Below are 27,739 nucleotides of genomic sequence, written 5' to 3' on the forward strand. Positions count from 1 at the left end.
TCTCGACCTGTGACTCGCAAGGAGCACGTAGCACGTAGTCTGCGCGGCGCTGCAGTCGTTATGCTTCATTACGGTCGCCCTCTGTCGGCAGACGTAGCGGCGCCGCCATCCTGCCTGGAGCCGTACCACTCTTCCCTCCCCCTTTTCCTCCTCACCCGCCCCCCGACCCTCTCCACCTCTCCACGCCGTCTCCTGCCATTAGGCCGCCCGTCCGTGGAGGCCTGACCCGGGCCGAATTGAATTATTTAATCCCGTAATTTCGCCGAGCTAGACAATAACTCTCTCCCCCTGCGTTTGTCTCGCGCTAACCTCCCTCCTGTCTTCCGTCTCCATTTGTTACGAAGCGAGAGCTCGCAGTCCATCCTCGACTAATTCTCAATCGACCGCTCGCCGATTTGTAATTTATTCATGGCAGTCCGTGATTGGACAAAGCCTCGTTCTTTCCTTACCTGAGCGACCCTCAACGACTTCGCTTCTGGCGGAGAGCGCTGGCATCTTTCGTTGAAATTCGTGCACATCTTTCAGAAAATTTTCGCTCATACGTGTCCGTGTGGTGTAGTGAGAGCAACCGAGAAACATGCTGCGAATTGCTACCTCGAACTTAGTAATGGCTAAATTTATAGAACTTCAGTACAGAAGTAGACTTACTACTGGAAAACAAATGGTTAAATCGTTTATAAGATTTCAGTAGTCACGGTTATAGAAGATTTTTTTCGTATCCAACAAAGTCAGTGTTCCAGTGACAAAATGTAGTAGCTTGACAGTTAATTAATATCTAAATAGTACCTGTTGATCGAGCTAATGTAATGTTTCTGTTAGCTGTAAAACATAGACTATGTCGGAAAACTGCAACAGAGTTTTTACTTCCGTAGATCAGTCAAAGCTAAATTTATAGCATTTGTAGATTTGGAGAAAGCTTTAATAGTACGGAATGGAACGCACTTTTGTAACCATGGAGGTATAGGAGGTGATCAAAAGGTTTCCGTTCGAAAGCTTTACTGTCTATGGTCAGTATGCCAACCAGGCAAATTCACTAACAGCATTGATGTAATCATCCCTTTGACGCACCAAGTTAAAGCTACCAGTTTCGTAAAACACCTTGTCCTACTGTGTGAAGAGGTCCGTATCTGCCTGCTGCACATCCTCTTCCGACAGGAATCTTCGACACTTCAAGGTATTTTTTTAAGATCCGGAGACATGATAATCATGTGGTAAGAGGTCAGGACTACAGGACGGGTGATCAGTGTCTCCTACTTGAATTGTCGTAACTTCAGTGTTACGAAACTTCCAATATGGGGGAGGAATCGCAACCAGCATGGAATGTATGGAATTTGGCACATTATTCCACAACGGTGGTTTTCGATCCACATTTTGCACCATACACATTCTTCTTTTCCGATGAATGTCTGCCGGACTTTATACTTGACCAAATAAATAACAGGGCGTTGGTCCTTTTGGAGTCATTTGGTAATAACGTCGCTATAGTTCATGTTGTCACATTTACGGGATGAAAATTAGAAATACACGAATGCCACACTACTTCCTTGAATACATGTCGGTGCTTATATATCCACAGCGGAGTCGCGCTACGTTGCTATACCCTGCAACAACGCCCTGAAATCGAAACTTTATGATCGCTCCTTGTAAAATTATACGCTATAAATTCTTTTCTCAGAGTATTTGCCTGGAGTGAAGTGTTGTTTTGGAGTAAGACATGGATGAAAAGCGGATAAGAAGAAAATGGAAGCTTTTGAAATGTGGTACAACAAAATAATACTGAAAACCAGCTGAGTACGTCGAATAGCTGATGAGGAGGTACTGATTGTAACTTGGCAGTAAAGAAATTTATGTCACAACTTGTTCAAAAGAAAGATGATGATGATGATTATCAGTGTTTTAGGGCGCACAACAGCGAGGTTATCAGCGCCCGTTCAAAAGAAAGGATCAATTGATAAGGCATTTCTTAAGGCATAAGGATTCGTTAATTTCGTAATGGTGTTACGCGTAGAGGGTAAAAATTTGTGGAGAGGACAAGACTTGAATACATAAACTATGTCGGGGCTCAGCCCTCCAGCGTAAGAGCGCTGCACCGCAGGTGGCCTACGGCAAAAGTCACAGGGGCTACAACGGCCAATTCTGCCACTGCTGTTCTGGGCGCACGCCTTGCCGACTGTCGATAGTGTCATCGCTCCAAGAGGGCTCAGTCTACGTAGATCTACTCGTTTCCGCAAGCCCACCTGTTCGAAAATAGGCCTTATCGTATCCTAGTGCGCCAAAGGTATTTAGGTTGATGGGCAGCTATAGCTAGTGAATTCTCCATGGACATGCTCTCTGGTCTTTACGCCGACCGCATCGCTGTTCCTAAATCAGAAGATCGCCTGGAATCCTCCCACGATCTATTGTCCGAGGCCAGTCGAACTGCCTGGAATCCTCTCCTCCGAAGCTACGTGGGAGCGTCAACGGTAGCCTTTGAGCTACATCGAGACTTGGTCCTTCTAGGGCGCACCACAGGGGCTTTGATATTTTGACCTGACATTGTGTTTATATAATTAGAGGCTATCAGTTCCTCAGCACAAAAATTTCGACTTTAACGATTCAATTTTCAGTGGCTGACTGTCCACCGGGCTAACGTATGTCACTCTCTTCAGAGCCAGAGACGTAATACTGAACTGTTCCTTGAGTTATTACTCTCCGAAGAAGGATAATTGAAATTTATGTTCACTTCAGTAAACTGTCAGGCGTAATTGTGGAGAGTTCGATGTGTTGCGTAATTACGCTCGGAACAAGGAGTTTACCTTAACTTCAGTAAATTGTCTTGTCTTCCCGAGCTTTAGTTACTCGAAACCTGCGAGGGCCACTTCAGTGACCAAATTCCAGTGAAACTATGTGACAGCAATTATGTAGAGATAAAACGACTTTGATAGCACAGACTAGCGGAGCTGAACCGAACCAGATCTTAGGCTGAATATCACACTAACAATAGATCAATCAGTTAAAAAATAATCATTCAGAAGTTTTATGAAACATAAATATCATCCTCGATTTCAAATGGAAAATTAAAATATTTACTTATACTAGGACGTCTGGAGAAATGCTGTGAATATTTCTGTAATATATAACAGAGATAGCAGGCCACGGTGGCCGAGCGGTTCTACGCGCTGTAGTCCGCAACCTCGAGACTGTTACGGCCGCAGGTTCTAATCCTGCCTCGGGCTTCGATGTTTGTAATGTTCTTAGATTAGTTAGGTTTAAGTAGTTCTAAGTTCTAAGGGACTGATGACCTCAGATGTTAAGTCCCATAGTACTCAGAGCCATTTGAACCATTGTAACAGAGATATAATTATTAATCCATGTACTTCTAAATAAGGGTTTTTTATGGTCTGGCTGGGCATTCCGGTTTGCTTAACGACGTAACTAGTATATGTAACAGTTTGCAGACCATTTCGTCCTATAATATTTTTGGAACGTGGACAATATAAAGCCAGTATGCATGTAAATACAGAACGTCGTGCTCCATTTACGGGATACAGTCTTTTACAGCCTGTCAGTATATTATGTTAGCTTAAACTTCCTTAAAATCCTGAATGACTAATATACTAGGAACTGTGGCAGAGAGGGGAAGGGGAATGGGTGGAGAGCGAAGAGAGAGGAAAGCATAGAATAGAGACATTTAAGGCTAAGCCAAATCCAACTAGTTAAAATATGACAGAAAAAAATCTACGCTCATTCTTTCATTCCTTTCCACGTGCGATCAGCGTTTCCAGAATGTAGAACGCTATCAGAATGTAGCAATGGCGTTGGTATTTTGCACCCGACAAATCCTGCGCTGTGCGTAGTAGCTACAGTAGAGAGCATATGAGCTCCGACCTGGCAGCACACGTCTCCGTTAGCTGGGAGGATGCCCCATTTTTGCATGCTGGTCTTGCAGTGGGGGACTCGCACCCTGAGACGAGTGAGTGATCTCCAAACAGGATAGGCAGATAGTTTTCTGCGTCTAGCTAATCCTTTGCAGAGATATCAAGCGGCAGCTTACTGTTCCATCTAGTGATGCGGTTAGAGTCCGGTGTTCCCTCCAGTGGCTGGATACTAGCCAGGAAGCTTTCCCTACATTTCAATCGGCGGAGCAAAGCTTGGTGGACGTGCAGTGGGTCACGGGCATCATTAATCTGATCTGCCTTCTGCACATTGGCAGTGTCCCATCTGATAGTGGGGGAGCAACTCCAACAATCGGCTAGCGTTTATCAACTGGAATTGGTTTCAAACATCCCCACGACAGTCGGCATAAAAGTTTTCTGGGTGTGGTTCCGCGTCATAATGTATAAAACTACTGCTGCTGGAGAAAAATCAACGTTTCGGCCACGGTTGCAGCGGCCTTCGTCTGGGTCTACTGGTGCGTTCTGGCTACGCAGCATCGCTTATATTTTGTTGCTGCTGTTCACTGTGCATGGCATTACATTATAATTTGCAAAAGATAGCTCTTTTCGTTGGTCACTTAAGGAAGAAGGAGAGGGAACTTTATTTTAATAGGTTATTTCGGTGGAGGGAGAACGCGACCTCTGTTGTCTATTGGCTCTTGTCTTATGTGCCACGACTGGTGGTCACCGTCGAATGAGAAGTTGGCTGCTGTTTACCAACTACTGGACGTCGGCCGCGCGGCGACAGTTACTCGCCGGTAGTTCTCGTGCCTTGTGTTGACAGTGCGGTCTGTTTGGCTCAGATTGTTGATTGAAACGAACTATCTTTTTAAAATTATGACGTAATGGCATGCGCAGTGAACAGTAACAACAAAATATAAGGGTCACCGAATAGCCTGAACGCTCCAGTACACCGAGAAGAAGTTCTCTGCAACCGTGGCCGAAACGTTGGTTTCTCTCCAGCAGCAGTAGTTTTATACACTATGACGCGGTAACACACCCAGAAAACTTTTTTGTCAACTGACTCTGGCCGTGGAAGCCTACGCAATTATATCCCCACGAGATTCGGACAGCCTTACTGCCTGCAGCGTCGATCTGCTTCATGTGAGCAGCTGCGCTCCCTGCATATGAGGCGTTCTCTACAGCTGACACACCCAAAGCAAGAGTAGAAATCCTCACACTTTCCAGGTGGTGACTGTGAGCAGCCACAGAATGTTATTCCTTCCAGTGACCTCCAGGCTGGTGTTATGGGAGCGTTTCTTGAAGAAATGAGTACAGATAACATTAACACGCAGATATATAAATACTGGGAAATGTTGAAATAGTTTACCTTACCATGCGACATCAAATTCACACTGGGCTTCTCTAATCCATAAGAGAAAAGCATACACTTGAGTCTCATGGGCTCATGGGGATTAGGCCTTAGACGATCGACTTCATAGTAAAGGCAAAATATATCCTAAGATAACGTTAACTTTTCTTCTACCTCTTGCCTTGGGCAGCCATTGCTTTATAGATTATACGCGTGGAGTTTTCTGCATGTATTGACCATTTGTGTAAATATTAAAAAGCACAGGAGTGAGCACACCCCCTTTAGAGAGGCCGCTCATATGTATACGCATTCTTTCTTACACTAGAGAAAAACTGGGAATCTTTTATCCTGCAGAAGAGTGCCTATGAGGAATGTTAATTGGTTATAAATGGTGAGCTGGTACATTTTCTTCAGCACTCTTCTTTGGCAGATACTGTCGTAAGTAGTTGTAAAGTCGACAAAGGCTATTCCAATTATCTTACCCTGTTCGAAAAGTTCAATATCTGACTGTAGCGTGATCTCCCAGGGAGAAAATTAGATTGTCGAAGAATGAAATTTCCTTCGATTCTGTTAATTTGGTTAAAGGTAAGGCATAGGAAGACCTTGAGACATTGACACAACAGTGATATTGTACGAAAGCTTTTGCGGTCGTTTGGCTACTTATCAGGCTTAAACAATGCAACAGTTCAGGCTTTCTCCCAGAATATTGGAACATAGAGCTTAGCTACGCACCCATTCATCAACTTAAGCATTTCAAATCGCAACAGCAGTTCCCAGTTTATTCAAAGAAGTGGGCTCTTGGAGGAGATGGTTGTCATATCTAGGGGTTCGTTCCAGTTGTTCATGTGTATCCGACTTTTAGTCTTGCCCTACATAAGTAACTTAACAGCTACATCAATTGCTATTATCCCAGTGAAGTTTATAGGTCTCGTTGAGTCACCGCTACGGGTATTCAGGAGGTTCAACGCCGGCCTACGCACTTACCAACGTTGCTTATTAGCACCTGCTGGTTCTTCCATTACTCAAAAGTTGTAATCCCCGTAATGGGTCCTTATGAAAACTACTTGTTATGGTCTCAGTAAACATCGGAGACAACGAGACGTTGTTGGCGGATTTGTGGAATGGAATTCCAATGTGACATTTTCTTAGTTAAGAGACTCGCAGGAACTGCAACAATCATTGGCACAAAATCGAAAGCGTAGGCTTTGCTTTGGGGAGGCCTCACCGTAAATATAACAGTGTCATCTTCACCGAGATACCCTGGCCATCACACCAAGCCCACTGAGTGAATCAGAATTCTTTCAATATGTTCACCGCTTTTTTTTTTTTTTTTTTTTTTTTTTTTTGAGCAATTTCTATTCAAAAGTCTCCCAACGACGACTTCACGTTTGAAGAATCCACCAACTACAACTGCCAAGACGTAAACTTCATCCTTGGTGACTACAACTGCAAACTACAGCTTGGGCGCGATAAGTAAGAACGTCCCAACTATCCAACATAGGCCTGTGGTCTGCAGTTTGAATGGCATGGTAGTGCCAGAGGAAGTCCTATAATACTGAGTTTAATTTCCAAAAGGGCTATTGCGAAAGATTCACTGACAAGCTCGATATAGTAGTTGCCTCTCCACCACCCGAGGTGCGTGAGACATTCATCAAATACGTCCAGAGTATTTCAAGATGGATCATCCGAAGAGGTTGTAGAACAAGCTATACACGGTGTTCAGAAATTCCCGTTACAAACTTCTAGGGCTTACGGAGACAAGTGAGAACATAACAGTTTGAATATGAACTCAAGCCGGGAAAAGTACCGTTTCCGTTCTACGTCAGTGTCAGTTCATAAGTGTAACGCGTCCACGTCTGTTGTTTGAAAGAGGAAAGTCTCTGAGGTGTTTGTCCTGGTATGCAATAGGGTAGACACGATGATGTCTACTACGTCAGACGGTCACCTAGTATCACTTACGAGACGCTTCTAGAGACAGAGGGAGATCCGCTTGCACCAGTTCTGGCCGCTGCACTACAAACTGAAGAGACACAAGGTGGGATGGAGAGCGTGCTTGGTAGGTACAGTGTCTGCTACAACATTTTAGTCGCCATATCGAGCCGCAGTTGTAATGCATCGTACACTTATCTGCATATAGCACCGTCGTTTACTTTTTTTTAATAATGTAAACACGCAGTGTTAAAAGTGGTAATACAAACAAGTGTACTTAAGTTATCAATTAGTGTTTCTTTATAGTTTCTTTCGAAATGTTACCTAATAATTTCACTGTGTCAGGCTTAATTGTTCCTCAAGCAGAGGCAGATGAGTTAAGGGGGGGGGGGGGGGGGGGGGGTAGGAGGTCAAATGGGCTGGCTTGGAGCAGGAGAAGCACCAGAGGACATTTTAATTTCCACTGTCTATACTTTTACAAGTAAGTTCATAAAACTTTGTCAGCAAGATCAGGAAGGATTCAGGATTCACACTCGTAGCAGCGGAAGTTCAAAAACATAACAAAATAATTTTTTTACATGTGAAATTTCATCATTTTTTCACATACTATTGGCTGCACTTGTTGCTATAGGTACACTTTTCTTCATAAGTAAGAGAGACTGTTCGATGAATTTTGCACAGCATACAAACAATACTGACAGCTGTCTGAAACTCTAGAATCCATTTAATTTATGAATAAATGAATGAGCTGCTACGTTTTAAACATTATGTTTAGAAAAAAATCAAATTTTGTAGTTAATTATCTCAATTTTTACCACAGTCTTTAATAGATTTGGAAAATTCTAGAGTTTCATACACCTGTAAGTATGGTTTGTATGCTGTGCAAAATTCATCAAAGAATCTCTCTTACTTGTGAAGAAAAATGTACCTATAGCAACAAATGCAGCCAACATAAAGTGAAAAAATGATGAAATTTCATATCTAAAAAAAAATTATTTTGTTATGTTTTTGCACTTCCACTGCTATGAGTGTGAATCCTGAATCCTTCCCGGTCAAGCTGACGAAGTTTTATGGATTTATTTGTAAAAGTATACACAGTAGAAAATAAAATGTCTTGTGGTGCCTCTCCTGCTCCAAGTCGGCCCGTTTGACGTCCTACCCCCCTTACACATCTTACTTTCAACAATCGTAGAACGGAAACGGTACGTTCCCAGACATGGATTCCTGTTCAAAATATTACGTACTCACTCTCCGGTACAAGTTCTAGAAGTTAACAACGGGAAATTCCGAACACCCTGTTTACCTCGTTCCACAACCTCTTGGATGGTCCTTCTTAAAACATACGCGACGCATTTGTTCGTACCATACGCCTCAGATGGTACCAACTATTATATCGAGTTCGTTAGTGAATCTTTCCCAATCGGCATTTGGAACTGAAACATCAGCGTGAAAGGGGCTTCCTCCGCACCACTATAACATTCACTCTGCAGGTTGCAGGTCTGTATTGGGTGCATGGGATGGGTTTACGTAGCATGCTCAAGATATACTTTGGCAGTTGTAGACGTCAAGGATGAAGTTTACGTTTCGGTAGTTGAAGTTGTAACTTCCCCCATCGTATTGGGTCTACTGGATTGCGATATAATTGACCGTGATCGCGCGTGCCTAATGAAACTTTACAGTGAGTAAGGCTATCGTTACCGAAGGAAAATAATCCCGGGCAGTAGGAGGAAAGTGTACAACAGACCCTTATGAAGGAAGAATCTATTCTAAACCTGATCTAAATACCGTCCATAATTCTGAAATTGGTGGAATATAGTGCATCTGCTCGCGAACTACGCAGGGGGGAAAGGATACCACGTAATATTTTAATATAAAAAATACTGATAATACAAAAGGTACCGATTAGCAAAAAAAAAAAAAAAATTAACGGTCGTCAGCCCAAAAGATCAATGAATATCCAGAATCTTAAGAAGGCTAAAGGCAAAAAAATTAAGCAAACAATCACTGGCGTGGCAACAGAAAGTTGTCAAACTTTTCCACAACATAAACATTCACGAGAAAATAAATGAAATCACCGAGTTTACAATTACATTTTTTGATAAAGTTAATCTTGAAAGTAAAGTTAAATGAATTTGCTGGTCAAATGAATGATTGACTGTAACTGAATTTTTGTCACGAAAGAAAATTAGTTTCAGTAACCTCAGCGTAACGTAATGAAAAATTAAGAAAAAGGCAAGCAATTTACATTTAATTACCGAAAGACTGAATTGAATTTAATTAAGAGAATGAGCAACTAATTTACTTTTAACATAAAACCAATAACGTATTTACCAAGCCAGCGGAAGTCACTTGGTAAGCTAAATACAGAATTAATGAAATTGCGCGTTGTTAATTTGTGCTGTATCTTTAGTCATTAGTTTAGCCAGTTTTAACAACTGTAGCTTATCATTGAAGAAAATTATAAAAGTTTATGAAAGAAATGCCACTGGGTAATGCCTGTACAATATTAGTAATGCTCTGTCACTTAACAGTCTTACGATGTTGTAGCTGTGAGTACGGCGGAGAATGTAGCCGACGACAATGCTGAACTGCTGCTGTTGCTTCTGTCTGCGAACAATGAATTGTTTCCAGAGCCACGGATGGTTACGAGATAACCATTTGTTAGAATTGCAGCTTCCTCCGCCTATCTACCCCGACGGTGCTGTCAGTATTCGCGGGTTAACGAAGTAGGTGCGCCTACACTGGTGCGATCACACAGTAGCTGCACAGCTCGTCTGCGGGAGCGCCCAAAAAACACTTCCGCACTCTTTCATGACTCAAGCTGGTCTGCTTCTTCTCTGCCCGCACCCCTACACAGAGTTGGCATACGCAAAGATAACGGCACAGCTACTGCCATTTCGCCTTTGCTATTGATACATATAAGTTCCCTTGGCTATTACCCAGAAATAAATACACTATTACATCCATATCATAGCTAACACTTGGTTCAAGAATGTTGTATATATTGATGAACCCTGGCGATACTAGAAGATTTCAGATAGATTATATAATGGTAAGACAGTGATTAATGAACAGGGTTTTAAATTGTAAGACATTTCCAGGGGCAGATGTGGACTCTGACCACAATCTGTTGGTTATGAACTGTAGATTAAAACTGAATAAACTGCAAAAAGGTGGGAATTTAAGGAGATGGGACCTGATAAACTAAAAGAACCAGAGGTTGTACAGAGTTTCAGGGAGAGCATAAGGGTACAAATGACAGGAATGGGGGAAAGAAATACAGTAGAAGAAGAATGGGTAGCTTTGAGAGATGAATTAGTGAAGGCAGCAGAGGATCAAGTGGGTAAAAAGACGAGGGCTAGTAGAAATCCATCGGTAACAGAAGAGATACTGAATTTAATTGACGAAAGGAGAAAATATAAAAATGCAGTAAATGAAGCAGGCAAAAAGGAATACAAACGTCTCAAAAATGAGATCGACAGGAAGTGCAAAATGGCTAAGCAGGGATGGCTAGACGACAAATGTAAGGATGTAGAGGCTTATCTCATGAGGGATAACATAGGTACTGCCTACAGGAAAATTAAAGAGACCTTTGGAGAAAAGAGAAACATTTGCATGAATATCAAGAGCTCAGATCGAAACCCAGTTCTAAGCAAAGAAGGGAAAGCAGGAAGGTGGAAAAAGTATATAAAGGGTCTATACAGGGGCGATTTTCTTGAGGACAATATTATGGAAATGGAAGAGGATGTAGATGAAGATGAAATGGGAGATACGATACTTCGTGAATAGTTCGACAGAGCACTGAAAGACCTAAGTCGAAATAAGGCCCCGGGAGTAGACAACATTCCATTAGAACTACTGATAGCCTTGGGAGAGCCAGTCCTGACAAAACTCTACCATGTAGTGAGCAAGATGTATGAGACAGGCGAAATACCCTCAGAGTTCAAGAAGAATATAATAATTCCAATCCCAAAGAAAGCAGGTGTTGGGAGATGTGAAAATTACCGAACAATCAGTTTAATAAGCCACAGCTGCAAAATACTAACACGAATTCTTTACAGACGAATGGAAAAACTGGTAGAAGCCGACCTCGGGGAAGATCAGTTTGGATTCCGTAGAAATACTGGAACACGTGAGACAATACTGACCTTACGACTTACCTTAGAAGAAAGATTAAGGAAAGGCAAACCTACACATTTCTAGCATTTGTAGACTTAGAGAAAGCTTTGGACAATGTTGACTGGAATACTCTCTTTCAAATTCTGAAGGTGGCGGGGGTAAAGTACAGGGAGCGAAAGGCTATTTACAATTTGTACAGAAGGCAGATGGCAGTTATAAGAGTCGAGGGACAGGAACGGGAATCAGTGGTTGGGAAGAGAGTGAGACAGGGTTGTAGCCTATCCCCGACGCTATTCAATTTTTACATTGAGCAAGCAGTAAAGGAAGCAAAAGAAAAGTTCGGAGTAGGTATTAAAATCCATGGAGAAGAAATAAAAACTTTGAGGTTCGCCGATGAATTGTAATTCTGTGCGAGACAGCAAAGGTCTTGGAAGAGCAGTTGAACGGAATGGACAGTGTCTTGAAAGGAGGGTATAAGATGAACATCAACAAAAGCAAAACGAGGATAATGGAATGTAGTCGAATTAAGTCGGGTGATGCTGAGGGAATTAGATTAGGAAATGAGACACTTAAAGTAGTAAAGGAGTTTTGCTATTTGGGGAACAAAATAACTGGTAATGGTCGAAGTAGAGAGGATATAAAATGTAGACTGGCAATGGCAAGGAAAGCGTTTTTGAAGAAGGGAAAATTGTTAACATCGATTGTTGATTTAAGTGTCAGGAAGTCGTTTCTGAAAGTATTTGTATGGAGTGTAGCCATGTATGGAAGTGAAACATGGACGATAAATAGTTTGGACATGAAGAGAATAGAAGCTTTCGAAATGTGGTGCTATAGAAAAATGCTGAAGATTAGATGGGTAGATCACATAACTGATGAGGAGGTATTGAATAGAATTGGGGAGAAGAGGAGTTTGTGGCACAACTTGACTAGATCGGTTGGTAGAACATGTTCTGAGGCATCAAGGGATCACCCATTTAGTACTATTTTCAAGCATTCGTCCTCACTTTCATGACGATGCATATTTTCATATTATTATCTTCCTTTGTCCCTCTACATCCTGAAAGCAGTAAAATTTCCATCCCATAACAGGTCCACACGAAGGCTAGTCCAGAAAAATCCAGTAGCGATTATCAGGTGGTTTTTTAATTTTATGTTCTTAGCCTTTCTTTATTTCTGTCTGCCTCTTCTGCGGTTGCTGAAGCCGTTTTGATCTCAACACTGTAACCTTTTTATCAATTTCTTCGATTGTCGAACCTTGTATTACCAACAATTCTTTCTCAAATCAGGTAAATTTCGTTCGGAAAGGTGGCTATCATCTTCCAAACTGTTGGAGATATGTGCTCTGTTCCTCCTTCCAATTCTTCTCGAGCACATAACAAATACCACTCTCGTCTGACTGTATGACTTCAGCCTTAATCTCATAGATGCTGTAATCTACGAGGCTTTCAATTAGTCGTACCCGATCAACATCGGCAAACTCGTCTTGCCCCGTCTTCAGAAATTTCCTCTCGGTTTCCTTTAGGGTCAGCGTCGTAGGGGTTGGCTACTTCAGTTACTACAACAATTTCAACAAACGTGCCACTTCGGTACAGAGCTTACAGTTTCTTCATAAACGCTAATTTCATGCTGGTTGAGAAGCGCCAAACATTGTCCGCTCTCCCCATTAGTATATCTCTCATATCATCCTCTGTAATTCTTCAGGTCGTCGTATATCCGACCGAACTGACACAGCCACACCTTCACGCGTTCCGCGTTGTCCTGCGCGATAACGGAAGATTTGTCCGATATCGACTTCTTTAATACCGCCGGCGAATCACACTATATTGGAGCCTGCGGTACCTTTGTTGCTTTAACAGTGGCTGCCACTTCCGTAATGACCGGTATTCCATTTCTATCGTAATTAGGGACAGTGATCGCTTTTATCGAATGCCGGTTCAAATTCAGTTATTGTCGCGGATGCGTTACTCGTTCTGTCTTCTTGCACATTCTCCCAACGCCGAATTATCCATTCGGATCTGTCATAGTGACGTTGCCTAGGCTTTCTTCTGGGCCGCCAATGTCTTCCCACGCCCGGTGGGCCCCAAACCGGCGTGGCTAATGGTTTCCCTGATTAAGTATGTCGGGCCCATTTGTATCTGTCTGCCGCAATTTCGCTCCTGCCTGCAAACATTCTGCTGAGAATCACGAACCACATTCACTTGATACTAGCTCTGCCGTTTCAGCTGTTAATGCTATAGTAGTGTGAGTTATTATTACCATGGTGGTGGTTACCATTATTGCCATGGTTAGTGGTATTATAGTTGTTGCTATTGTGGTAATAGTTACTATAAATTGTTTCTAAAAACGCAGTAATTGTTCTGTAACTACTACCCATGCATCTCATGGAATCATGTGGAAGCTTCCTCCACAACTTCCACAATATCTCTGATTCAGTCAGTCAATCACGCAAAGATTCTAATTTGCGGATCGAATTCTCGCAAAATTCTTTCATCGAGCCTCGCAAGTTTGCGCCATAGGACCAATATTTTTTCAAGAACGCATTCTTAAACTCTTGGAAAAAGAGTACGGCCTCTAAAGACAAGTTATTACGACAAATAAAATTTTTACACTCGATTTGCACACAGACACTAGTCCATGGGAATTAACGACCTAAAATTTAAATCTCAAATTTAGCAATTTTTTCCAAAATGACCTGAAATCTAATCCTTTTAAAACCACAAGGCAGATGACCAATACTCAGCCAAGACAAATTACCACAAACGTTTTTAGATACGGCCTGTAAATGACTTACTGGAGGTTAACAGGCCAATTTTCCTTAAGCGCTATTACGTCGGTAACACGAGTAAAGATAATTTCAGTTTGAAATAAGTAACCACAAAATGGTACAAATGGCTCTGATCACTATGGGACTTAACTTCTGAGATCATCAGTCCCCCAGAACTTAGAACTACTTAAACCTAACTAACCTAAGGACTTCACACACATCCATGCCCGAGGCAGGAGTCGAACCTGCGACCAGAGCTGTCGCGCGGTTCCAGACTGTAGCGCCTAGAACCACTCGGGCACCCCGGCCAGCTCAGTAACCACATTCAGCAACACGATAACTGTCGCTTCGCTTAAAATTTAATTCCTTTGTCTTTAACGTAAGTCAACTGTTTGTTCCTTTTAAAATTTAACCACTTAAGTGTGAGCTTTGCTCTTGGAAATGATGAAACAAGAATAGCTCTCGGAGATCAAAATTATGTTACCATTCTGTTGCTGTCCGCATAGATACCGGCCACCGTAAACACAAGCCATCAGCTGATAACGGTAAGCAATACCACACTCAAAACATTTCGATACTTACATGTAAACCTTTTTGCGTCTGCAACAGATAACATGAAAGTGTACAGTACCACCCAACATTGAAAATAGGTACAACATTCTTCGTTATTCTTCTCAGAACAACATATTTTTTGTAATAATAACTCAAATTCATTTAATACATCGAAGCCGGATACCAGTGTAGGAAAGAATGACAATTTATTTATTTAATTGATCACATGTGGACTCCCACAAAATAAAACCCTACATCCAATTTGGTGAGGTCTGCGAAATGAATGAATGTATGGTCGTCTGCTAACCACAGATAGTGAATGTGCAATATATGATCGTCTTTGAGACGGTCCTTTGGTCACCTTTGGTCGAACGAAAGAGATGAAATTTACCTGAGCTTTGAGCGTCTGAAATGTGGCTGACCAATGGCTAGCATGGTCTTCCCCCACCTCGACGGAGGTGGGAAATGACCTGAAGAATGGCCATGTTTCAGCACTCTGCAGCTGGATCTTGCGTTGGTAAGACCTGTCTTAGGTGTGCTCCGTAAAGGCCAAAGAGTGGAGACATGGTATGCATGTGAAATACTTAAGAGTAGTTTGGAATAATAATTTCTCTATTTCAGGAACTATTGTGGGGAAAATTAAATGTCAGGCAGGTAATATTAAGGGGATCGTAGTAACCTTCGGAAGTGAGCAATGAAACCACGTGTAGCGATAAATTGAAATACTTCCGAGTGCTAAAGTTAAGCTGAATTACTGGCGTGTGTACTATAAGTTGGGAATTTTTAAGAAATGGCGTGTGCAGGACTTGAAATTAGAGACGAGTACTTCCACGTGGTGAGTACTGTGTGAGTCTCAATCTGTGTGTGAGACAAAGGATAAAGAGAAGTACTTGTCCATAGTATCAGTTGCGGACTCGCGTGTGTGACGAATATGTTCTTAATATTACTTTGCGTGTTATGTTTCCGTGTGACGCTTGATTCCAACTATAATACTCTGAGAGTGAAGCAAGGTGAGTCAGCCGTCTACCCAGCAACGCCACTCGGCTTGCATTGCACAGGAAGACGTGCATATATTCTCCAGAGTTCATAGTAGGAAAGAAAAGTTACTAAGTGGGGCAGTGTCATGTGAAACTGGGATGAATACTTATTGAAGTGGGAAAGCTGAAAGTGATGTGATTATAACGTTGTGACTATTCCTTGTGTTGTATTCCATGTTGCCAGTGTGGTGTATTTCATGTAATTTAAGTATGTGTGGTTTGCATGGGAGAGTAGCCAGATAGGTACAGAGGCAGTGGGTTATGCATGTTCCTTTTGTACCGCTCGGTCAGGAGGAAATTTTCGATGATGGCTGTGAGAATCGAAGTGTGAGATATAGCAAAAGATCCACCATCCTATCCAGAAAGTGCACTGTAATGTTAGATAATTGCGAGACCATAAGATAGAGAATCACCAATGTAAAGCCATGCTCTCTGGGCGGAGTTTCTCACGTGTAATTGTTGTAGAAAATGTAATGGTGTGTTTAGGTTATAGAATTTATCGGAATAAAAAAAGATAGTCAAAAGAAAAAGATTGGTGGCCTTTTCCTTCGAATAGTATGCTGTCATGATATCCAGAATTTGTAATGTGTGCGCCATTCATATTCAGTGCGATGGCCATGTGTTGATCAAAGCCGTTGGGTAAGAAAGAAAATGTGGTATTGCCAGTGCGTAGTGAACAGTCAGAGTTGTGTAAATTACTAATAGTCAGAGTTGCGTTATCCGTTGCGTAATATTCAAACAGGAGAATAATTGTGAGTACTAGAGCTCATGTTACTTGATAAATAAGAATGAATCCACTCACCTGGCAGACCACTCACCTTGCAGGCCAGACTGTTTGATGCCACAGTATGAGCAAGGCATGTGGGTGCCTCTCAAACAGACAGAAGCATTGATCCACACTGCTAACAGACACTACTCGCCACGCTTCTCAGACCACGAGCAAACATGATTTTCAGCAAGCAGTTAATGTGGTGGATCGAAGTAGAACACAGTAACAGCTCAAACACTCGTGGTGCACGCCCAGTTGAACACAGGCACCTCGCTTGCCAGCTTTCCTGCTCTCCGATGCATCAAAATAACTGCCGAATGCCGACAACCTAGGTTCGGCAGCGTCTACTGCACGAGGTTCCGTCACACCTTCGTGCAGGTAAAGTCTATCGTTGTCGGCCCGTAGCTCGTTCTCCAAGCGCAAGGGCTTTTACTATGTTCGGAAAGAGAACGAGCCGGCCGGAGTGGACGAGCGGTTCTAGGCACTACAGTCTGGGACCGCGCGACAGCTACGGTCGCAGGTTCGACTCCTGCCTCGGGCATGGATGTGTGTGATGTCCTTAGGTTACTCAGGTTTATGTAGTTCTAAGTTCTAGGGGATTGATGACCTCAGATATTAAGTCCCATAGTGCTCAGAGCCAAAGAGAACGACCTCTGACTTTAGCCGCATCGATATAACTACACGGCCGACTGACGGGTCCAATCGATACGCAAGTATCAGCTATGACACATAGTAGTAAACAAATATCAAAATGACCGATATGCCATTTTCATGCAGTGAAGTAGACGGCAAAGGCAGAGCTGCTCCATGATTGCATGCACAAATGTTTCGAAACAGCAGTACTCGGCATCAGTTTAACGTCTGCTTCAACTGAGAGACAGGACGGAAAGTTGCAAGTAGATATCGCATTTTGGGCTTGTAGCAGCGTGCATGAATGCAGCAGAACTCATTTTTCCTTACATGGATACTGTGCGGTGATGAAAAATGTACTGTATATATGGCGGGCATTCTGAATACTGTATTATTTATTCTACGTTTCTGCCCGGTGCTAGATGTCACAATCGAATGTCAGCCATCCACTCTAATGTCAGCTGGATGGCTGGATGACATTCCAGCACATCTCCCCACATTCTTATGTTTTCGTGATAATTAGATACCGGTGTTTCATACTATGTTGGTGCCGTCCACTTTAGGATTGATCGTTTGCCTCTGAAGGGGATGTCTTGGAATATTTCTAAGAAGAAACGTCCACCAACCCTCAACAAGTGTCATAAGTGTTGGGCCCATGTCATGTAAATGTATGAAAAGTTGTCTATGAAGAAGAGCAGAAAGTCTATGGACTAATACTGTGCAATTCGCGCGAATACGTCTGCAGTGCTATATACTCCAGCCACAATCCATGACTTTGGCGCTACTTGTCGATTAATGCGCTTCCAATCGAGATGGTATTGTAAACTTCAACAATGATCAGTTTTTGACAGATGAAGACTCGCATGCACAAGCAGTTAGCAGTGACCAGAACAGGTCTAATGCGAACGTGTGAGACAGAATGCTTTGCGATCGAATTATTGGGCCATATTTAATGCTAACCAGACTAAAAAAGCATCGACAAACATCATTTTTGCTAGAGCTGTTCTTCTCACCCTACAAGAGGAGGTGCCATTAAGAGTTCATCAGATGATGTTGCTTGAAAACGAAGGTGTTCCGGCTCGCTTTGGTGCAGATGTGTTGCTTCACCTGGGCTCCATATAATCAAACCACGATCACTGTATTTAATGACTCAATGACTCATGGTTGTTTTCTGTTGCGTACTATGTTAAGTGTGGTCTGAGCTACTCGCACGGGTTCACGCGCGGTGCGTTAGCTGATGGGACAGGAATTTGTACGCGACCCAGATCTAATCTCCGCGGTGGGTGAACGGCGATTGGCTGATACAATGGCCAGCTTACGTGTGGATTTTCGGCCCTTTTCTAGACTTATCTATACCAGAGCTTAACTGTTCTCCAATACCCGCCTTGTAAAATACGAAGCAATTACAGTACGTTAACGTGCACCTGCGCGGTTAGCTGTGCCTGTTAAAGCCCCGTTTGTGGGTAGGGGAGATGCACCGTCACTGCATCGAATCCGCCCGCGGTTTAACGGCGAGGGTCGCTCTACCGGCCAGCCAGCGTGTGGACTGTAGGCGGTTTTCCTCATTCACCTTGGTAAAAACCGGGCTGCTACCTATGCCCCGCCTCACTTATACGATTCGCAAACATTTCGAAAACTTTCGCTTACTTTCACACGATCTACACTACACGCAGGCGCTTAGGGTACACACACATATTCCATCCTGAGGGGCAACGGTGAAGCGACAGGAATGCCATCCGTCCACCCCTTAAATTAACCATCCTGACCCTGCATCCGTGCAAGACAAAGGTACAAGAAAATGATGATGGTACCGACAGAATTTACACAATTCACACACAGATGGTGTACACGCCTTCCATACGTTAAATGACGACTGTTGTGACAGTGTGGACATTCGGCCAAAAAATTAAAATAAATAAACCTCCAAATGACGAATGTGGGCCGCCCTGTAAAACGGGATGGGTACTAGGAAAGATATTACGTAAATTACGGTTTACGCTACGCTACATCAGAGACGGACCTTACCGCACGTTTCCATTTCTTAACGAATTTTGAAAAACCAACCACTCTCCATATCCGAACCATTCTGTACCTCTGACGTCCAACAGTGCCCAAATCATGGATTTCCGATCATGGGTTCCGTATTCAAAAATGATCAGTTAACTGCCCAGCCCGACTTACTAAACGTTCGGTATCCGCAGTCTGTGTGTCAAATTTACGCGAATGGCTGTTGAATTACACAACTAATTTTCACACCAGACCCAATTTGAAAAACTTTTGAAGTCCCAATTCTCACATTTCAGTGCCCCTAGTGCTGAAACAATTATTTTCTCTCTCGAATAACCAGTTTACCGTCTTGCGCAATATACTAAGTGCTGTCGGTCTTTTTTTACATACTCTAGGTCATAAATAATTTAGAAATTGAGTGTGGTCAAATATTAGCTCACTACATACACAGACGTTTATAGCACAAGGTGGGCCGCAGCAACTCACTTAGTTAGAAATTCAGTCTAAAAAGGTAATGCAAGTTGAAACGCCCCACTTGACCCGCAGGACATAACAGATAGTCTAAATTGTGGAAAGGGGCCAAAATAAGGGGCTGTGTGTTACACTCGAACATACAACTATGTTATTTGATCAAAGATTACAAGAACCAAAACAAAAATTTTTTTAACACACAGCTTTAATCTTTGGGACTTAAATACCGGCTGAAAACCACTTTAATCTAAAAACGGCAGACGGCTAATAACTTAAAACGCAAGCATAATCAAAAATTTAAAAGGCAAGACTTATCTTAAAACAGTTCTTTAGTTAGGCTGAGGAAAACAAGTTAAATTCAAGTCGGCTGAAGGCCTAACAATTAAAACTCCGTAACGTTAATTTTTTTAAATACCACAGGCCTTACGAGAGACAGTTTTTAATTTAGGCTGAAGGCCTTAAGAACAAACAACCCAAACTGAAAATCAGCTGAAAGCCCAAGACTTAAAAATTCAACAACATTAAAATTTTTATAATGCCAAAGGGCTTATCTAAAACAGTACTTTAAACTAGGCTGAAGGCCTTAAGAGCAAAACAACTCTGATTTAAAACAAAAATCGGCTTGAAGCCATACAAGTACAAATAACAAGAACAAATTTAAAAAAAATAGGGCAGTACACCCAAGGGCGCTCAGATGTCCGAGGGTCGGCCTGGAATTCAAACTCTAACGCTCGCTTGGGTGAGACAGGCAGTCGGCCCAACCATTTTCAATCCGATAAGAACCCAACCGACAGACAGCCAACAGACCAATGATCAAGATCAGTTCCGCTGCACACTTGCACCAAAACTCAAAAGGTGCTAACAGCGGAGACTGGAACAACAACCAGAACGGGTCACAGACAACCCATTAGCTGTGGACGACGCAAATACACGTCGTCTAATCAGACGATCGACCAAACAGCCAAGTAAGGTCGTTGCCACTCAAACGTGTGTGTCGGTAACCGTCGGCCGAGTGATAGCTATCCTGTCCTTCCTCACTACTTCACGCCAACCGACCAACTCAGAGACAGTACGCCGAGAACATTTAAATTAACTTGTCACTCAGAATCACATAAACTACGCACAGTTTCACAAACGCTTCCACGAAGAAGACGACGATGCTAACGGCAGTGACTGTGCAATTACATGGACGAATCACGAGTCAGCACACATAGCCAACCCACAAGCGATCGCCGGCAAAATACACGTCGTCCGAGAAGACGACCGAAGGACGATCAACGAAAGTCGTCCCCACTCAAATCTTGCGTCTCCGCAATCATCGGGCGAGTGATGGCAATCCGCGTCTCCCTGGCGATGCATGCCCCACTGGTGCTACGTCGCGACTGCGACAACCGACCAACTGCTGCCCATGAGCACGGAGACAGCACTAAAATAACTGGGCAGTCGACAAGCTACACTCAATTTCACAAACACTTAGACGAAGAACGCGATCAATGCTAAAGGAAATGACTCTGCATTCACAAGGACGAACCACGAGTTGAGACACACACCGCCAACCCATAAGCGATCGGCGAGCAAATACACTTCATCCGGTAGGACTACTAACCGACGATCAACCAAGACCGTCTCCACTCAAGCTATGTGTGCCGGCAACTGTCGGGCGAGTGGTGGCTATCCGAACCTCACTGGCGCTCCAACCCGACCGAACTTCTGCCCCGCCCCAACTGTCCGACTGCCAGGTGAGAATTCCACTGCTGGCGCGTTCCACATGACTTCACGACACACGACGACCGGGGAGTAACAGCAGTGCTGCAAAGATAATACGGCAGGCCTTATATTCATAAGCGCTGCTGCCGACGCTCAGGGGCAGACAAATCAGCAACTCAGTGACACTAGGAACTGAATCTAACATAACGAGGTGGCAGTACGGTAAAAACAGGATGTTAAATAAGAGTTGGCACGTACACGAGCCAGGCACGGCTCACAAGTACATATTTAATTCTTTGAACTGCAACAAGTGCAACACTTAAATTTTATGTTTACGAAGTTTTAAAGATGATATCTGGCAAATGGAGCCCGTTATTCTCAACAGGCTGCTTTAATGGAACTCGGAAGTTCCGTTCAACTCTTTCCAGCATATCGTCGGGTATGCTGGCGAATGCTTGACGAACGTTGAAACTTCCTGGCAGATTAAAACTGTGTGCCGGACCGAGACTCGAACTCGGGACCTTTGCCTTTCGCGGGCAAGTGCTCTACCAACTGAGCTACCCAAGCACGACTCACGCCCCGTCCTCACAGCTTTACTTCTGCCAGTACCTCGTCTCCTACCCTCCAAACGTTACAGAAGCTCTCCTGCGAACCTTGCAGAACTAGCACTCCTGAAAGAAAGGATATTGCGGAGAAATGGCTTAGCCACAGCCTGGGGGATGTTTCCAGAATGAGATTTTCACTCTGCAGCGGAGTGTGCGCTGATATGAGACTTCCTGGCAGATTAAAACTGTGTACCGGACCGAGACTCGAACTCGGGACCTTTGCCTTTCGCGGGCAAGTGCTCTACCAACGTTGTTCTTCAGGTGCATCAGGGTTCTAGGACGACCGTCATAAACGAGTCAATTCATATATGCCCATAAAAATAGTCGCAGAGGGCTAAATGAGGCGACTGTGCTGGCCGTAAGGTCGCCCGTGGAGGAGACGAGGCATCCTGGGAAGTGTCGCCGCAAAACAGTCGTTCACACACGCGGTGTCGGTGACGTGGAACAGTCCAGCCGGAAACGTACATCTCCCACATCCATCTCGTTGAGCTTTGGCAGGAAAAAGTCCTGAATTACGTGTGCCTAAGAGTCAGAAGTCTCTGCAACTTCTGACGACTTGTTGTGTCCACGCAACGTCGAGGTGCTGCACTACGTGGGGCAAAAGGGACCCCGACATGATATTAAGTGATATCACATGACTTTTGTCACCTTAGTGTAATAACAAATCACACAAAGGAGTTACACTTACCAAAAACACTTAACCACAATGTCTGTACCAAAACACTTAACCACAACGGCAGTAAAACATCTTTCCTCACTATAATTTTCACAGGCATAGTGTTCTGTAACTTGCTGGCAGTTCTAATCTTCGTCCATACAATGCTTCCCATACTCGGATGAGGTCCTACAATTTGTTTTTACATATTATTACGTCTCAGACACACTCTGTCACTGTGCCTACGCCTAGGCTTTCGTTGTAAATATTATATATAGCTCACCGACTACATCTATAATGCACTGCGGGAACGCCGGGAGCAGGAATGAAAGAGAAACAAAGAAACGAATCGACAATGACAGTGAGCATGTTTGTCTGGCTCTTTGGTAAGGGCGCTCCGCCCTGTAGAAACCTATTTCGTTTTCCCCGCGGGGGGGCGAGTCACTGGAATAAGCTCTCCGCTTTTCCAGCGGGAGGGAAATCAGAAGTGAAGTGAACGGGGGCGGAGCATTTCTGAGACGACAGATGGCAATATGAGGCCGCGCGCAGGTACGGCTGAATACGGCCGCAGTGCAGTGTAGAGCGGTTGTAATTCTAAAGCTGAAAGAGGGGTAGGGGGGGGGGGGGGGGGGGGAGCATTTCGGCACACGGCATTTCCCTCAGCTTTCGCAGCATGCAGTAACAAATATTGCTTTTCACGATGCGTTTCACAGTTATGCCTAAAACCAAGAACGGAAAGTTCCTACCATTCATCTGTTTTCATTCCCTGTGTACCATCAGTAAAACACTGAAATGTTTCTCTAAAGACCGGTTCTCATCATTTTGGATTTCACGAGTAGAGCTTTACAAGCAGAGTACATAAAACACCACCCGATTCTTTCTAATTCTCCTTATTGCCATTGCCTTTTGCCTTAGTTAATATTGGCTTTTCGTTTCTTCCTATCTGTATGAATATGTTTGCTTACTTCATTTCGCAGTCATCATGTACTCTTCCTTTACGATGGGTATTCATAACGTTTTCACTATTCTGTCGATAATAGAAATTATGTAATTCATTTCTTGTTTGTGGGAATTACATGAGTTTAGTGACGGCATTCAGTGACATCCCGGGAGTAATTAACGTAGCACTCCATTACAGAAGCAGAAACATAATGGTGGGCCCATTGATAAAGCAGAATACAGTATGCTACTTCATTTTCCACATTTGAAGAGAGACAACGGTGGAGCACTGAGTCATGAAAGGGCACAGTAATGAGATGGCGCAGACGCTTCCATAGTGTGGTCCAACAAGTTCAAATGTTAAAGAACCGAAGTGATACACGATGGAGATCCAAAATCACAAGAGAGATAGAGACAGGCTCGAAACCGGTGTATCACAGTCGAAGACTTTTTTATATAGGCTTCTGAGTGGTTTGGTGGGGCCTGCAAAGAATTCCTCTCTGTGTCAACCATTTAATCTCCGAGTGGCAACCTACGTCCTCAATTGTCTCAATTGTTTGTTGAAGTATGCCAATCTCTGTCTGCCTCTACAGGTTTTATCCTCTAAGCTCCCTCTAGTACCATGGAAGTTACTCCCTGATGTGTTAACAGATGTCCCGTCAACCTGCCCCTTCTCCTTGTCAGTGTTTTCCACATACTCCTTTCCTCGCCGATTCTGCGGAGAACATCCTCATTCCTTACCTTACCAGTCTACCTAATTTTCAACATGCTCCCGTAGCTCCTCTTCTCAAATGCTTCTATCCTTTTTTGTTCCAAGTTTTCCAGAGTCCAGTCTCACAATCATACAATGCTGTGCTCCAAACAGACATTTTCAGAAATTTCTTTCTCAAACCAGGACCTATAGTTCATACTAGTAGACTTCTCTTGGGCCGCAGTGCCCTTTTCGCCATTGCTACCTAGTTAGTAGAATTTCTTAACTTGATTTGCTTAGTGATTACCACTTATGATGTTAAGTTCTTCATCTTCCTCATTTCTGCTACTTCTCATTACATTCGTCTTTCTTCCATTTACTCTCAGTACAAATACTGTTCTCACTAGACCATTCCATGCAACAGATCCTGTAATTCTTATTCACTTTCACCTACGATAGCAACGTCATCAGCGAATCTTAATATTGATATACTTTCTCCATTAATTTTAATCCCACTCTAGAATCTTTCTCTTATTTCTGACATTGCTTCTTCGCCGTATAGATTGAACAGCAGGAGCGAAAGACTACTTCGCTGGCTTACATCTTTTTTAGTCCGTGCACTTCTTGTAATAAATGAAAATCATGGGCCAATTTTCAACGTCTTGCACCAGATTTTGATGTGATAATAACGGCTGTCCCTTCCGGTCCGCAACTGCTCACTCTTATTCAAAAAGCCCACCACGGTGAGGTATAAATTGGTCGGGTCAATACAGAAGACCTCTTTAGTGTCCTAACCACCATGGTCGAGTGCTGTGTCTATCGCTATGACCCCGAAAGAAAGTATTCATCTCCGCCGAGAAAGGCAGATCGGGCAAGATGATGCTGAGTGTCTTCTTGGAGATGCCGCGGCGTGGTGCAAACAGATTAAGCTCGTAACGAGGTACAGTCACAGAGCGTGCAACAGAAATCTCCTGATGGGTTTACGGGAGGTTGCCAGGGAGGAGCGTCGCGGGAAGCTTCCCAAGGAAGTCACAAGTATTGCTTCTTTAGGCTATCACATTATGCCTCTTTCCAGGCACTGTCCTGACAGGACACTTCGTGTACTCCTTACTCGGATGAAGAAACCATTGCGTGGTAGATTTCCAGCTTGAAGAAGAGGTGATTTTAGAGACGCTACGTTTCCTGAATAGACAAAATGCAGATTTCTGCAAGCAACATCACTGCCAATTTGGCCATCTATGGAAAAAAAATTTATTACTGTTCACTGTGGACTGACACCACCACCAGATTAACTGCCTGACACCATCTACCACATAATGTTGCTCTTAATTCTCTCGAGGTGAGCCGTGAGTGTCTGGACACGGTGAAAATTGCCACTGCCCATTAAGCAACGTGTTATTAGCAGGACTGCCAGACATTGTAACAGCGAAAGTACAGCATTTACTAAGTCAACAGTAAAAATAAGACCATCATTTAGCTAAATATTAATACTTTTATGTATTTTACTACTAAGCCACAAAAGCATGCAATGGATGCTGAATACCACAAAGACTGTTGTTGTTGTGCTCTTGGGACCTGAAAGTGGTTGATATAGCTCTCCACCCATTCCCATCTTGTGCAAGTTTCAACATCTCTTCATAACTACAGCAGATAATATCTTTCTGCTTTCTGCTTTCCGTATTTAAGCCTTGGACTCGTCTACAATTCTTACCATCCACGCTTCCTTCTATTATCAAGTTGACGATTTCGTGATGATTCAGTGTATGTCCTATCAATCGTTTGCTATTTTTAGTCATGTTCTGCCATACATTACTGTTTATTCCTCATTTGTTAGTCGATCTACTCATGAACTCTTCAACATTCTTCTGTAGCACTACTTCTGTACTCTTCTTGTCTGAACCGTTTGTCATCCCCGCTTCGGTTCAGTACAAGGCTACATTTCAGAGAAATGCTTCTAGAGGAGACTTCCCAACGCTGAAATTCATCTTCACCTAGGTCGTCCTATAGCAGCTTTATCAATTCTCCTGTAATAATTTGATTCATTATTTCGCAGCCCTGATTTATTAAACAGATAATTCGGTAATAGTCATAAATGTCTGATCTGTAGTTATTATGTTTTCCTTGAAGCCTGCAGGTATTTCACTAATGGCATACATGCGCACCATGTAGAACAGTTTAGCCATGACTGGGTCTCCGAAGGGTCTCAATGAATCTGAGGCAATGTCATTAACACCATGGGCATTTTTTTCGACTTGAGTCTTTCAGTCCATCAACTTCTTCTCGCAATATCATATCTTCCATTTCAGCTTCATCTTCTTCCTTTTACCAAAATTGTCTCCATTTTCCTAGGATAGACCTCCTATACATTCCTCCCACCTCCAAGCTTTCCCTTCTTTACATAATACTACCTTGATATTTAAGTTCTTGATATTCATGTAGATAGACTCTTAACGTTGAAAACTGTGGATAACTTCCCGAATAATGAGACTCTGTAAATGTTCACCTACATTATGAAAATATAACCATTACAAACTTGAAGATTCCTCTATACTGACGTGAAACCGATAACTGCTAATAAAGCATCTTCGTACATCTATGCGTCTTTTGGAAACAACTCATCATTTTTTACTTTTTTAATGTTATAATTTTTATGATAATTGGAATGGTTTTTGAACGCTGGGTTTTTTTCATTGTTATTTACAATGTCTCTGAGCTCTGCTTACCCTCCTCAGGAAGCTGTTTTTATTCACATACCAGCTTTTATTTTCTCCAGAGATATCTTTCTTTTTGGCATAGGTGGCATCTGTTACTCCCTTAGGTATGCACACTCCTTTCTACAGCCTTAGCCATTTTGCACCTTCTGCCAACCTCATTTTTATACGTCTCTATTCCATTCCGCCTGCTTCATTTGCTGCATTTTTATATTTTCTCCTTTTATCTGGGGATTTCTACTAGGCTTCTGTTTTTGCGTACTTAATACTCAGCTCCCTTACTATTTCACTAATCATAGTTATCTATTATTCTCCTGGTTTCCTTTCTCTTTGGTTGTGGTTGCCCTTGCAGTACAGTTATCTTTACTGTTGAGGCAAGAAAGCCCACCCACCTCATCAACGTCTGTGATTCATAGGGAAACCAAAACCAATAGAAGTGGTCTATTTGAATATCATTACTATACACCGCCCGTCCAAAGAGTCTCGAAACTCATTTTAATCGTTATGTATAAGCGAAATTAGCAAAGCAAGTATAGAGGCAGCTTGAAGCAACTACCGTAATGACATGTGCTTTCCACCAGACAGCTGTGAGCAGGCAATGTTAAGTAGTGAAGATGTGGCCAGAGAATGTCACCTTTGTTGTGTCAAAAATCGAAATGGAGCAGCATCTCTAAATCAAGTGTTCAAGATATTCTCCAAAATATTTTGAAGAAGAGTAAAGCATGTTACAGACATAGCGTATTTCATGCATACACGCTTGCAATTCCAGCCATTTATTTACTGATGTTACTGATTCGTTTATATACGTCCTAACTGCACAGCCCGATGTGATACAGCGTTTCATTGGTACACATTGTAGATACAATTATGGGTACTGTGGTGTCACGTATCGATATCATCCCGCCCGCATCTCGTGGTCGTGCGGTA

Source organism: Schistocerca americana, chromosome 4 (genome assembly GCF_021461395.2).
Source record: "Schistocerca americana isolate TAMUIC-IGC-003095 chromosome 4, iqSchAmer2.1, whole genome shotgun sequence".
Taxonomy (NCBI): domain Eukaryota; kingdom Metazoa; phylum Arthropoda; class Insecta; order Orthoptera; family Acrididae; genus Schistocerca; species Schistocerca americana.